Below are 15,880 nucleotides of genomic sequence, written 5' to 3' on the forward strand. Positions count from 1 at the left end.
CTCAAAGGAAAGTTGTAACTGTTCGATGTTCGATGTGGGGAGATGTTTAACAGGTTAAGACTTCTCCAGCTCTCATTGTTTTAATCCAAAGGAAAAAAACAAAAAACAGCTGGGCTGATTCCCATCCCTCTTTCTGTTTCAACATCAAATCTATAATTGTTCAAGACTTCTCCAAATCATGTGCTCTGTTAATCTAAATTATTCCATTCTGCTCTGTTTTTTGCTTTGTCTTCCTTGAGCAATCATCTTTATATAAATCACTCACGAGACCTTTATAATTTAGCTATTATAAATATATAAATAAATATCATATAACATAGTGTTTCTAAAGAGATTTGAAGACTAATGACCATTGCTGCAATCAAATCTTTTATAAATTAATTGTGGAAATATGCAATCATGCATAATAATTATCTAATAATTTAGGTCAGCTCAGAAGATTTTGGTTATACTGCAGCCATTGGAATACATTGTTGCTTGAACAATTATGTGGTGTATTTTAAAGCTTCCCTGAAAAAAAAAACAAACAAAAAAAAAACGTTTGATTGCAGAGGAGAGCAGATCACAGTTTCTGTAGAGTTCAAAATGCAAGTGTTTAGAGCAGAACGTATACTTTTCCTCTAAATTAGGTGTTGAGGGCTAAGAAATAGGGATAGGGAAAATGTGTGGAATTACTGGTTGATTTTAACCAGATGATTGCTGGAGTTGGACACCAGAGAGTTTTCATTAGGGGCCCTAATTTACAGGCTTACCTCTGCATTCCAGCAGATGGTTAAACTCCCCCAGGTCTTAAAGTTCAACCCAACACTAAATGTCTGGGACTGAGGAATTTCTCAGAGAAATAAAAATCACCAAGCTAGCAATAAAACACATTTGTTTGTGCACAAAATTTGGTATGGAGATCAGACACACAACATAGAGAACTCGTGTCATTAACACTTACCATCCTTTTTTTCAAAAATTTACTTTTATTGTCTTTGGGGGGCACGAAAAGAAAACAGTTAGCTAAGGATACAAATAGTAAAATGACAAAAATAGTACCATAACAAAACCAGAAAGTGCTTATACTATAAGAATAGAACTGGTAAGATTGTAATACACTCTGTAAAATTATAATCTAAAAGGCATAATTATGACTCGTTAAAATCTTGCAACACTGGCCAACATGATATGCTCTAGACACAGATACCATCCATTTATTTATTTATTTTATACTTTGTAAGGTTTTCCTTCTCTAAGGTTAATTTTAAATGCTGGGGAATTAGACAGATATACTGTCGATTGTTTAAGTATTTGGGTTGTCAATAATTCAGTCAAGTCATTAAAGAAAGGAAAACAAACATAGGATGCATGTATAAAATTCCATCAATATCTCAAATATCAAAAATAAACATGAACCCTTAATATTGGTAAGAAGTTTGCCCCCAGGTACCAGTCAACACAGGAAGCATTTGACAAAGACTCAGTAGAAGTTCAGATCTTTCAGTGTATTTACAAGCAAAATCCAGCGTTTTCCCACAGTCAAATATCTGCAAGAAATTTCAGTTCATATAGTTTCAACAACACACACAAAAACATCAGCAGCAGTCCAAGTCTCAAAATCAATTTCAAATGTTCAACACACATGATGCAATGAAGGGTGACAGAAAAGAAAAGTAGATATAGCAGTCAGTCGTTTGCAAGCTTAGAGCCTTTTACTCATGCCTGCCAGACTCCACATTTGTAATAGTCTGGTCTTGGTTTTCCAGCTTCTAACACTGTGGTGTGTACATTGTAAGAGAGTGCATGATTCCACTCCGTAACTCCAGATCGCGATTTCCCAGAACTCTGACTAACACTGTACACACTCCATTTTCACAACAACCAGCTGCAGAGAGATCGGATATTTCTTGTTCATTGTGCTGTCCTTAGAATTACTAGGGCAGAACTAACCCACCAACGGAATACATTTTGTGTCGCGAGAAACAATAAAATGCTACTGGAGGAGTCTGCTAAAGGAGCTCAGTCACAACTCTTATGGCCGCCGTCTTTTTCTGCTCTCATATCATCAAAAATAAAGGTATTCTGGGGTTGGGCAAAAACGTCGCCATCTTTGTTTTTGGTAACTACACTGAATGAATGACTGTTTTGAGGAATAGGTTAATTCTCTTGAACTGTAAAGAATATGCTGTTTTGTCTGGATGATGCTATTTTTATAATCTGATTGAGGATGAATAAATGTCACAATGACTGTTTTTATGATCAGGAACCAAATATGATGAGTGAGGTATAATTGATGAGGATTACTTTATTATGGAATGTAAATGCATCGTCACACAATCCCCTTCTGGGAAAATCCAACCTATAAAGGGAAGGCATATAAAATGCTACATGCTGGATATTCAAATATGTTTCTCTTTTTTTCAGTGGTCATGTCCTCAAATCCAAAAAAACTCTTCATCATCACTCTCCTCATTGAAAATGTCAAGGACACGACAGCACTGTTGCTGTTCTAATTCTTTCCCAGAGGGATAACAGGGTTTGAGTCTGGAGAAGTGTACCACTCATGTTTGCTCCATGACAATTTCATAATTGAGGGGACCCACTTGTTGCACCACACAATATGGCCCTTGCCACCTAGGAGCAAGTTTTGCCGAGAATGACTTCTCTGCCTTTAAATAGGGGTTTATAAGCAACAAGACTATGTCATTTTCTTCATATTGTACATCTCTCCTCTGTTTATTGTAATTTATTTTCTGTCTTCGGCGTGCCATCTTGAGTTTCTTTTTGATATATTCTTTCATCTGATTTAACTCTGATGTTTTGCTATAACAAGGATCATCAGGGGAGATGTCTCTAGGTTGCAGCAGCACGTCCATAGGCCCTTTGGGCGAACAGTTGAGATTTAGCTCAGCTGGAGTTACTCCAGTGGACTCATGGACAGCTGAATTGAGTGTAAATCGGAACTCTGGCAGGTGCTTGTCCTACTGTTTATGGTTTTCTCCAAAATAAGAGGCTACCATTGTTTTAAGCATCCGGTTTATCCTTTCTGTCAGATTTGTCTGAGGGTGGTACACAATAGTCATTTTCTGGGTGATGCCCCATTTTTGACAGATCTCTTGGAACACAGAAGAGACAAACTGCGAAACACGGTCTGAGATGAGATAATTTGGAATGCCCCATCTTGCGAGTATCTCTCTGATTAGCACTTGTTATATTGTCTCAGCATTGGCTTTTCTTAATCCAAACAGTTCCACCCATCTGGAATAATAGTCTACAAAGACTAATAGATATACATTCCCAGATGAGCTTCTTGGAAAGAGTCCCATCAAGTCTACACCCAGCATTTCCCATGGATGAGGGGAGGGAAAAACAAAACAAAAATGAGGAGAGGGAAAGGTGGAGCGATAGTGAGAGAGAGAGAGGAGAGAAAAAAAAAAACTTGCTCGCCGGTTTCCCAGACACGCCGTCGCCTGGTCCTCCATCACTCCTCCACTCTCTGGCGGACGACAGCTGCTCCTCCCCAGGCAGACCTGAGCGAGTCCTCCGACCCCTGGTGGATGAAACACCCCTCCGCGTTTTGGTGGCCGGTAGGGAACTCCTCCACCCCTGGCAGCGGCTCTACCACTCCAGGCGGCCGGCAGCGAGCTCTTCCTCCCCTCGCGGACGCCGGCCATTCCTCCGTGTCCAGGTGGTTAGCAGCAACTCCACCATCCCCCGGCGGATGCCCTCGGCTGTTCCTTTGGGTGGATGGCAGTGGCGAGGACTCCTCAACAGCACATCCCTCCTCCTTCCCAGGCTTCGGCACCAATGTAACATGGTAACTTTGGGAAAGGAGGGAACTGGCTGAAAAGTCAAAATAATATTTAATTTAAACAAAAAGATACACAACACAAACGCACACACTGCAGCTGCATGTGGCTCTCTCTCTTTTATCCCTCTCCTCAGGTGATTAGCCACCCTCCTCCTCGTCACACACTGACATGTCTGACCATTTTAACCTCATGGCTGAGATTAGGCCAGTAAGCCAAGGCTTGTACTCTCTTGTAGGTCTTGAACCTGCCAAGATGGCTGGCTAAAGGGTCCTCATGAAGGAATTTAAGAAGTAGCTGACGGAGAACACCTGGTATATAGACTTGATAGAAAGTTTAGTGGGAAGACTGCATAACTCTGAAGACTTTGTCCTCCAAGATGGTAAATGTAGTTGTTGGGTTGATGACAGTTTCACCTGATTCCACTGTCTGTTGATAGTAGTGCTGAATCTCAGAGTCTGCCTGCTGAGCTTTCCAGATGAGATGGTCAGAAGAGGGCAAATCTTTGCTCTTCTCTTGTTCCTGGGATAGCAGAGTAGAAAAGGTAAAGATTAATATTATAATGAGTATTAGGGTCCTCCACAGGAGCTCTGGAAAGGGCATCTGGAACAGTGTGTACCTCTGGAGTCCAGATGAATTTTGCACATTTCTTCAATGAGTTAAGGGGTTCTGCCAACTGGGAAAGATGTGGAACAAACCGATGGTACCACCCTGCCATACGCAAGAATCTATGGACTTCTTTAATATTTTTTGCCACTGGAAATTCCTGGACAGCCTTGGTCTTTTCTGGATCTGCCTCAATTCCAACAGCTGACAAAACATGGCCAAGAAATTTCAAAGAAGTACTGAAGAAGTGGGTTTTCGTCATGTTGACTGTGATGTTGGCCTCACAGAGTTTGCCCAACACTGACTGGATATCCTGGAAGTGTTGCTGCCAGGTTGAAGAATAGATAATTATATCATCCAAGTAGACAAGGTAGATCTTTCCTCGCAGCTTCCCAGGACCCTTTCCATGAGTCGTTGGAAGGTGGCTGGTGCATTTTTAAGGACAAAGGGCATGACCTTAAAATGGAATAATCCTTGGTTACAAATAAAGGCAGTTTTGTCTTGACTTTCTTTGTCCATGCGGACCTGCCAATATCCACTATTGAAATCCAGGGTAGAAAATACTATGGTTCCACTTAAGGATTACAAGATCTCATGTACAGTAGGTAGAGGATATGCATCAGAGTGGGTGATAGAATTGAATTTGTGGTAGTCCACTTAAAAGCGGAAACCACCATTTTTTTTATGAATCGGGACTACTGGTGAAGCCCAGGCAGAAGAGGAAGGTTCAATGATGTCAGCAGTGAGCATTTCATCTAAGAGTTCTTTCTGTACTTTTAGTTTTGCAGGTGAGACTCTGTAATGTTTTTGTTTGATGGGTAATTCTTGTGTGAGGTAGATTTTATGCATTAGAACATTGGTTTGTTAAAGTTGGGTAAGAAGACATCTTCTTCCACTCTTATCTATACAGATGTTTTGGAATACAGTCTGTAGAAGATCAGGTTCCTCATCCATAGCACATGGGACAAGAGCAGAAAATAGTGCTACAGATGATGGGGAACTCCAGTCATAAAAGTGATCAATTTCCTTCAGAAAATAATATTTTTTGTCAGAGTGGAACCAATAGATATTGTTTCAGACATCCAATTGAAGACCACTGAATAAAAGATCATCCAAACCTAACACAGCAGAGAAAGCAAGCATCTGTGGCACCAGCGCAGCTACAGGCAAGGTGACGGTCAGATTGTGTAATGTAATTTCTATTTCACTCCACCATAGCATCTTCCGTGCACCTCCCTCTGCCAGATATATAGGACAAGCCATATAGGGCTTTAATTCCTGATGTTGGTCGCATATACTTAACCACAGCTTCTCATTAATCAGGGTATAGGAGGATCCTGTGTCTGCTAATGCATGACCATTCCAGCAGCCAATGGTGACTAGGATGCTTAGCTGTTGGGGTAGAGATTAAGAAAATGGCTTGATAGAACAACATGCAGACTCGATATGAGTGACAGTACTAATGGTGGGGCCTTTAGATGTAGAATTTAAAGTAGGTTGATGTTGTGATGGTTGATGATGTGAGGGTTTATTGTCCTTGTGTTTTTCAGGACCACATTGAGGACACGAGGCAGGCAAATGGGAACCCTTGCAATGGCAACAAAAGAATGATGGAGCTTTGGATCCATTTTGAGGTATCTGAGCAGGATCAGGGTTATTTGACGGAGTAGAAGCAGGATTATTCACTCTGGGATTCCGGTATGGCCGGTTCCTTTGCTCATAGAGAATTTGATTTTCTCTGTCCTTTTCCAACTGTTGTCCCAGACGTACTAGACCATCCACAGTTGTTACTCCGAAGCTGGCTAGCCAACTGAGGAATAATTTTCTATAGAATCAGCTTAATAACCTCATCTTCCACATCTCGGGTTTTCAGCGCTTATAAAAAGCTTGGTACATATAGGCGAAATCGCGTATGCTTTCTCCCTCCTGCTGGACACAAGTTCTGACTCTCTCTGCGATTTCATCCTCATAATCCTCTGATAAGAAAGCAGCTAGAAATTGGTGCTCAAACTCCTGCCAAGAAGTGGTCTCAAAACAAGCGACATCCCACCTGTCTCTTGCAGTTCCATGAAGTGCATTTCTAATGGTAGCTATCAACTCATCATCAGAAAGAGGATAGACAGCCAAGAAATCTTTACATTTTTCAAGAAAGAGCAAGGGATCTGGACTATCTTCTATTCATCCAAAACAGGAAAATTTAATTTAATTGGATTTTTTTCCTAAATACCATCCCCCAAGTTCACCAGGGATGAAGGAGTCACTAGGGGAGAGGATCTCTTCTTCAAGCATTCCAGATTGTACTGTAGAATGCAGATGTTGCAACTGTGAAGACACCCCTGGTGTTTCCACTGCGTTGAGAGGGGAGGTGACAGTTTGAACTGAGACACTTGTCATAGCTGTCCTCTGTAAAGGCTTGACATTTTCCAGATCCAAAGCCAGTTGATCTAGATGTTGAGTGCACTGACTGAGTTCAGCCTGTAGAGGGCTTTTAGAGCCTGTCTTCAATACTAAGGTGTCACCTGCTGTGAACACTTGGTAAGTCCAGTTTGAATAAGTTCCAGGGAAGCAGCCATGGGAGCCAACACACTAACAATATCTTTAAGAACTTGTGTGATGATGTTTTAAATGCCAGTTCAGAAGGTGGTTGTGTTCCTTTCGAATGTAATCACACTGTTGCTATATAAGTTGTTTCAGTTCAGTGACTTGATGTACAGAAATGTGAGTCACATGTTGGGTTAAGGACTGAACAGCCTTTTTAAATTCTCCTGATTGATCTGTAATCATGTCCATAATGCTTTGATTTTGCGTTTTCATTATAGCAAATAATTGATGAGGAGTGAGATTTGCCACAGTCTCGGATGCATTCTCCAATGAAGGTTGGGGAGAAGGTTGCATTGGCTGTATCAGGTCTATATCTCCTGTTAACTCCATATCCAACAAAGAATGGTGTGTTGCAAGAGTGGTTGCTGTAGAATTTGGTCCATCTGCATTGGCAGTATGATGGACTCCATCCTGAGTAGATGCCACACTATGTTCCGCCTGAGTGGCTGCCATATTGGGTTTTGGTTGTTTCTCCTGAGTGACTGCCATGTTGGAGGTTGGTTGATTTAGCACATCAAACAATTCAGTGTGTGTCTCCATGAGAAGCCATTTTGTTTTGAGATTAATTGTTTGATTCTTCTTGTGAATAAAATGTGATCCTCTTTTATTCTGTTCACTTGTTTGTAGTGAGGTTTATTTAGATTTTTTTTTTGCTTACCAATTTTGTTATTTGGGTCCTACCTGGGGTGCCACTTTTATGTAAGGTTTCCTTCTCTAAGGTTCATTTGAAAAGCTTGCATGCCAAACAGATATACTGTTGATTGTTTAAGTATATGGGTTGTCAGTAATTCAGTCAATTCATTAAAGAAAGGAAAACAAACAAAGAATGCATGTATAAAATACCATCAATATCTCAAATATCAACAATAAACATGAACCTTTAATATTGGTAAGAAGTTTGTCTCTAGGTATCAGTCAACATAGGAAGCATTCGACAAAGACTTGGTAGAAGTTCAAGTCTTTCAGTGTATTTACAAGCACAGAGTGTCCAAAAAATCCAAAGTTTTCCCACAGTCAAAAAACAACAAGAAATGTCAGTTCATATAATTTCAACAACATACACAAAAACATCAGTAGAGCAGTCCAAGACTCAAAATCAATTTCAAATGTTCAACACACAAGATGCAATGAAGGGTGAAAAAAAAAAAAAAAAAAGTAGATAAAGCAGTCAGTTGTTTGCAAGCTTGGAGCCTTTTACTCATGCCTGCCAGACTCCACATTTGTAATAGTCCGGTCTTGGTTTTCCAGCTTCTAATGTTGTGGTGTGTACATTGTAAGAGAGCGCATGATTCCACTCCATAACTCTAGAATGTAATTTCCTGGAACTCCAACTAACACTGTACACGCTCCGTTTTCACAACAATCAGCTGTAGAGAGATCGAATCCCTATCTTATATAACATAAACAACTCTTACTGCTAAGCTTTAAACTATTTGATAATTTACTTTATGTGAAACAAGGCTTTGTTTTAAAGGAATATGGAAGCACTTTTCCTTACAATATCCATGTTACACAAATTACATGCAAATGTAATGAATTTTAAATAGAAATTATACTAGAAACTTGAAATTATAAGCAGCCCCACAGGACAATTACACATTAAGTGCATGTTGTTGTTAAGTATTGCTCAGTATACACTTATGTAATTATACAGGAAAATGAACAACATTATAAAAACTGTGACTAGGGGGATTTTACTATTACATTGCAATTTTGGCCTGCACTGAATTATGGAAGTCACATGTTGTTGTTGTTGTTGTTGTTGTTTTTACTGTTAGCTCGTTGTAAAAAATAATAATAATAAAAAAATATAATAATAATAATAATAATAATAATAATAATAATAATAAAATCTATATTTAGAAACTGCTTTAAAATACTGGCATGGTATCCATTTGTGTTAACACAAGCTGTCATCCTCTGGAACATCTTTACATGGGATATAATCTGACAGGACATTTCTGTGTCCACTGCAAAGGGGTTAGCCTATATAATAGCACACTGTGTTCTGGCAACCGAGTATTGTTTGTTACAGACTGCTTGTAACATATACATACCTCGAAAGAGTCAGATGATTACCTCTCCTTGGAGACAGTTCTGTTTTTGCAAACAGAACAAAACACAGGTGCAGTCATTTTCATAATTATTTTCTTGTGCGGTCATTGAGGCCACAATAACTAATAAAAGAATGGCAGTGTTTCATGTTGGTGTATTCATTGAAATGTATGAGGTAAAACTTCACAATAGCTCACAGTTTGTTGAATTTACATTTGTGAGCCACAAAACAGAACACGGGTTCTGTGACATCCATTAGTTCCTCTTTAGCCTCTGTGTCAGAATAAGAGAGCTATTGGTCAAAATTGTAACCAGCAGTCCAAACAACAGTCTGCTTCAAGACAGTTTAAAGTCTGGTAAACTTTGAACCCCCAATTACTTTTCCAGGACAATAAATCAAATCTCAGGCAGTGTTGTCTTGTCAATAACCTTTGATCTTGTACAAAAGGAGGTCAGCTTGACCGACGTGAATAGTAAAAAAACAGTCTGCTATGCAAACACCAATAATTTCTCCACTTTAAGGGTTGGGGAGCTGTACGTTGAATAAAAAAATGCCTCAGATGTCTGGAAATCTGAAGGTCTAATGATATTTCATTCATCAAATTGTCTGGCTCTGCTAATAGCTGCTGGCATTTAAGTTTTAACTCTGAATGGCTAGTTGATGACATGCTTCCCCCACACATGTGTTCTGATAATGCAGAATGCAGAATTATGTGGTATTTAATGTCTTATCTGCCTACTCTGCAGTGTTCACTGAGATAATTCTTTTCTTTTTTTCTTTTAGAAATTTGAGTTTTAAAATTTAATTAAAAGTCACAAATCTTTTAAGTTACACTTATCATTATTTGTGTCTTACTGTCCTTAACCCTCCACTCAACACACACACACACACACAAGATTCCTATCTCAACTACAACAGTAAGATCCCAATTTAATGATACAGATGACTAGCAGGGGTGTATTACATCCAAATGTTGTAAATCGTATTATTGTTTCCAGCCCATTACTTGCAAATGCAAGGGTAAATAAATCTGTAGGTTGCAAATAAGTTCCCCTAGCATGTACTTGTGAATAGGTGTGTAAACAGTAGACAGGGAGTGGGCCGAGCAGAGGGTAAGTACAGGGAGGAGCAGACTGTGATACGGCCCTGCTAAACAGACATGTTACTACCTTCTTATGTGTAATTAAGAGTCGCTGTCACCTGGAACTCTGCTGGGCCACTTTCTATACAGTAGTGCATGTTGTACCTTGAAACACACTTACTATCCCAGCTAGGGGGATTCATGGAGTCTTTTCGAACTTTATTATTTTGAGCTTTTTGTCAATGGCAGAGTAAAGCAATAAGCCACATGATGCCTTTTTCTAAAGGTTTTTCTAAAAGCCACTTAACCATGGTAAAAATCACTGTAGTGGTTTATTGCTTTTATAAAATTCTAGTGACAGCAATATGATAAAAGACACCAATGTTCAATTAATTGTTTTTATTAAAATTGTATTTATTATTAAAATGTATTAATAATAATCAAAATAAGCAATTATTCCACCATGTAACATAGCTCATTAGTCTAAGGTACTGTAGCAACTTGACTTTTTAATATCAGTCTGGTCTCATGAAATTTACATTTTTTGCAAAACTGAAATTACATGCTTCATAACACTTTTGACTGCACTTTTCAAGTGAAATGTCCAGCAGGGGGAGCCAAAACCAAGCAAAATGAGGTTGTAATCAGACAAGGTTTTTAAGGTGAATTTTAGATGGAGGTTTTAATAAAATGTACCTAACCTAAAACTTTACCCTAAACTTAACCAATAGTGTCCACAAAGAGAAATGAGAGTTTAACAAAATAGACATCCTTACCCTTAACTAACACCTAACCTTAACTGATAGTGTTTATAAATGCAGAAGCGAAATGAAAAGCACATTCTCTGAAGCAACCACATCGATTTGTGTCACTTCTATGTTTCTGTTGTGTCACGTGTCAGCTTGGTTTTGAACCGCAGTCCTCTGAGTCCAAAGTCCAACGCTCTATGAGGTGCGTTACCATGCAAGCTAATCATAATGGAGTTTTATAAACTAGGTTCAGAAGGAGCAAAGTAATTTAATCTGACCAATCACATCACCAGAGTAAGCGTATATAAACAGCAGCTTACCTCTACATGGTATTGAGTCTTCTGGCATTCAGCCCCACCCATTGCCCAAGAACAGACCCATGCAAGTGACTCAGACCATCAGATGCAACTTCGCTGCAAAGCATTCGCCTTCACCAGAACAGCTCTTCCATCCAAACAATCTCGTCATTCAACAGAAGCTGCCACAGCAGCTCATTTGTTTTCTTAGTACTGACTGCCACCATGTTAAGTGTTACATTTTTACTCTTTCTTTCTATGCTCAATTCGCCGAAGAAATTTATAGTGTGAAGTTACTTCCACAAACTGGCTGCTTCGGCACCGTATACATGTTAAACAGCCCCCTACGACTACTTATGTGTTCTCTTATCTGAATTTCCCACCCAGAATGGCCATCTGCATGAAGCTGCTTCTGCAAACCGGCTGCTTCGGCACTGTACACATGTGAAACAGCTCTCTACGACTGCTCATATGTTCTCTTGCAAAATTTCACCCAGAGCGGTCCATCGCACAAGCCGCCTCCGCGAACCGATGCCTCTCGAATTCTATCCCAGCTCCATTTGAACACAAGGGGAACAAAGTTTAACTATTTGAATCATCATTATTCCAACGTTCCCCAGCATTTCAATCAGGTTCTCCTGCACAGCTGATCCTGTCAGCCTCATTATCTCGCACACAGCCTGTTTAGGGCGTGATCCATTCAGTGATGCTGTTTGTCTACTTCTAACATGAATATCATGATCGTTCTCCCTTCAAAATGCCTTCCAGAGCACGATTTATCCCATTCGCAACACAGGGGCAATCATGCAACATCGACCTATACTCTAATTATAACTTCTTTTCACACCAACGCAGACATTTTGATGCAAGCTTGGTGCCGTGCAGCACTTGCTCCGATCATCACACAGCACACCACAGTTTTACGAAACCTCTGTCAGAGCAGACACAGCCAATTCGGCTCTGCAAGTGGCGGATCACACGCTGCGTTCCAACTCATTCATAATCATTCCGCAAACGCGCCTCCTCTCTGCATTCGAGCTCGCTTCGCTGCACAGCCTCGATAACCTGAAGCAAACACTGCTACAAACTTCCACTCAGCTCTACACTATAACATGTTTTTCCCTCTTCCTGTCAGGACAAACACTTCACACAGTTAAATCAATCTATCACTTTATTATACAGACAGTCTTCTCTACTTTTGCCTGAATCTTTGGATCACAAAATTTTATTTACAACTTGACATACAACTTAATTGCTGTATGGTTTTAAAAACGTGCAACATCTGCCATAATTTTATGCTCCACCCAAGCTTAGAGTAACAGGTTGTAATCGACGCCAAATGACTCAGCTTGGCACCTTGCTTTATACTCCAATATTTCAGTTTCCGTAGAATTATTACAAGTCATCAATATAAACAAGTTGTTTACACTACTACAAATGGTGCTCTTATAGTATCTATTAAATCCAACTCTCAGGCACAAACTCCCACGATTTCATACATCCTTGTCAAACGAGACGAGTCAACCCTTGCCATTTATATAGAGTCATGAAATGACTCGCATTACATTGGGAAACAAATCTTCAAAGCTCTAAACAATAAGCTTAAGTTAATAAACATCAGACCACGGTATTCATCTGGACACTAATTTCCAAGTGGCTTCTAATTTCATGACAAACCAACTTGAATTGATGTCGTTCGTATGCTCACGCAAGCATTTTTCCTGACAACGTTTCTCATGTTCCTGACATTTAATCTTGCAAACAATTACGTTCAGGCAGATGCTACTTCTTCCACATTACCAGGTTTTCTAATAGCTCAACATATCCCTGGTGCTGCAATTGTGGCATCTTTCAGGCCGTACAACTAAACCTCCCACTACACCGTAAACAGTGCAACGTGCTGTCCAAGCGCCACAACTGTGGTGTCTTTTTCGGTCATGAAACAAACCCCCACTTCACTGCAAACAGCGCACGTAATTTCCAAGCACCGCAACTGGTCACGCGCCGCAACTGGTCACGTGCCACAACCACAGCACGTCTATCAGACCATGCGTCTCAGCCTCCATTACTTTGTAACCCATATTATTGCCACTCATACCAAACAAACCATCACCCACCTAGCATCTGACAAGAATCTGGCTGTTTCAGGTCTTACCTAAATAGCTCACCATTAGCCTGCATCTTTGCACCAATCAGTTTCATTCGAACATAGCCTACCATATGCCCTCACGTCGAAGGCCATGCTCAACCCATTTGTACACCAGAATGAGTTTTTTGCTTATTTGCAGCATAATCATTTAACACGAAAGCAAGGGCTCTTCCTGTTAAATGCTGCGCTCGTGATTCATCCCATCCATCCTACCATCGTACGCCGTGTGGGTCACTCCTGCATGTCCAGCCGCTTGCAGCTTCAAGTGAGCTCAGTAAATTCAGTATAAACCTTCTCACATGAATCAAATTCTCTCCCATTGAACGGCATGCGATCCCACACCTGAGGATTCAGCCTGTTCATATCACAAATGCCATGCAAGCACGTATCCTGACATTGCCTCACATTTGTTCCAGATGCCTTAATTTTTCCACACAACCTATTCTCTCTGCTAACATCCATCCCTCTACCCCTTTCTATTCATGGGCCACTACAGCGGATTCCCACATGAGGCTGCCTCCGCTGGTGAACCCCACTCCAGACCCATTCACCTCTTCATTTTATCCCCCTCCCTTCTACCATTTTAATCTCTCCTACTCCGGACCCATTCCTTGCACGAGGCTCCATATTGATGACTCTTTCTTGTACTCCTCCAGAGATCCAGAGCCTTGGCCCTAGAAGAAAACCCGACACCAACCCCAGTTCCTCTCTGTCCAGAACTGAAATTCCCAGAAATCACCCTCCCAGACTCTTTCTCCACACCCCCCAGGACTCCATTCTTCAAGCCATTTCCCCCCAAACCTTACAAACATATCGGACAGCTTGGAAATGCTTCAAAGATTTTCACCTTATGTACAATCTGCCATTTCTTGATTTTTCTCTCCTCTCTGTATCCTCCTTCGCCTCACAACTCAACAAAAACAAAAACCTTCACCCTGGTACTATTAAAGGGTACCTAAGTGGCATCCATTTCTTCCACAAATTAATTTTTGGGAAAATTCCCCCACAATAAGCCATCCACAGGTCTCACTCCTTGTCAAGGGCATTCACAATCCCAACCCAACAGAACCGATACAAGGCTACCTCACCATTGACCTGCTCATCTAATGTCCAAATACCCTCCGCCAGGGCTCCATATCTCCAAACACCTCAAAAACACTAGACGCAATGTCCATCCCCGCCTTCTTCGGCTTCCTTCGACGTTCAGAACTCACTACCATGGAAAAATTTGACCCAAGAATCCATACCACCATTTTGGACCGCCACATCATAGACCACGAGACAATCAGATACCTTATCAAACAGAGTAAAACAGATCAGACAAAAAGAAGGCATCCAATTTTTATTTTCAACCTGCCCACTCCAACCCAGCCCTTTCAATTACTAGCACTTTACCTCCACTACAGAGGATCACAATCCAAAACCCTCTCGACCCACTCTTTGTGACCCCCGTGGTAGGTTGTTGCAGACCCTTCCAACACAATCATGCCAAGGGCTCTCTCCGTTTGATCTGTGGAAAGTGATTCCCTGTCTGAACACAACTTGAGCCATTCAAGTTCATTTGTATCATGGGCGTTAGGGCGTAAATATCCCTCCTGCACATTTCCCTGTGGCCAATACTGCCACTGTCCCTTCAGTGCTTCAACCTGAATTCACTCTCCAATCTCCTCCTATACTACACCTCCCAATTTCCTATCCCCTGACGCAGACCCTAGTGCGAGGCTGCCTCAGCTTGTGGCCCCACTCAAGTCTATTTTTTTTTTGCCACATCTGTCCACCTCACACAACATAAGCAAGCAACATCCCCCCCCCCAAAGACACAAGAAACTTCGCAATATATTTAATCTCGTCTCAAACACAAGGATCCGTAGACAGCTTGCTGTTTTGCTGGTATATTTTGGGGGGTATTCAAGCTCAGGTCAAGCCTTGAGCCTTGAGCCCTTCACCCAGGACAGCAAGCCACACATGTTTACACAATCCTCTAAGCAGGATTACATTAACTTGCAAACTACTGAATTGGAATAAGTGTATATATGTAGGTGGGTCTGTAATACAAGCGCTAAAATGTATAATTTTTCAAAAGATGTATTAGACTAAAAGTGTCTCAATATCATAACATAGCAGGGTCTGAGTAACAGAGAGAAAAATAAGTGTTTATAAAGTCATAATCAGCCATTGAAGTCATGATTTGAGTCAAAGTGAATTAAACACAGTTGATGTAGCGCCTGAAGGGAATTGTACCTGTAGACAAGTATAACACATTTTGCAAAATGTATATAGAATCACGTTTTCACTGTGAGACCAGGTTGCAAAATGTATGGTCACAGGTGTGTTTTTATCTGCATTTTACACAGGCTTCGAACACGTACAGAGCTATACATTTTATAATTAACTTTTCAATGCAATGTACATGTTATCGCTAATTCTATTTGCAGAGTCTTCCCACACCCAAATGTTGCTTTTGGCTCTCATGATGCTTTCAGTCTATTGTTTATTTGTTGCGATAATTTTTCCATACACTTGTCTATCTGAAATGTTTGAAATACTATGT

At 40.5% G+C, this 15,880-nt stretch overlaps 1 long non-coding RNA gene across 1 annotated transcript; it reads left to right on the plus strand.

Annotated features, from left to right (window-relative positions):
• The first annotated feature begins 1,594 nt into the window (after window positions 1-1,594).
• Window positions 1,595-7,610, plus strand: LOC127456113 (uncharacterized). Its single transcript, XR_007899793.1, has 2 exons — window positions 1,595-2,059; window positions 5,948-7,610. It is a non-coding gene; the product is annotated as an uncharacterized LOC127456113 (long non-coding RNA).
• Window positions 7,611-15,880: the final 8,270 nt, after the last annotated feature.

Source organism: Myxocyprinus asiaticus, chromosome 18, assembly GCF_019703515.2.
Source record: "Myxocyprinus asiaticus isolate MX2 ecotype Aquarium Trade chromosome 18, UBuf_Myxa_2, whole genome shotgun sequence".
Lineage (NCBI taxonomy): Eukaryota > Metazoa > Chordata > Actinopteri > Cypriniformes > Catostomidae > Myxocyprinus > Myxocyprinus asiaticus.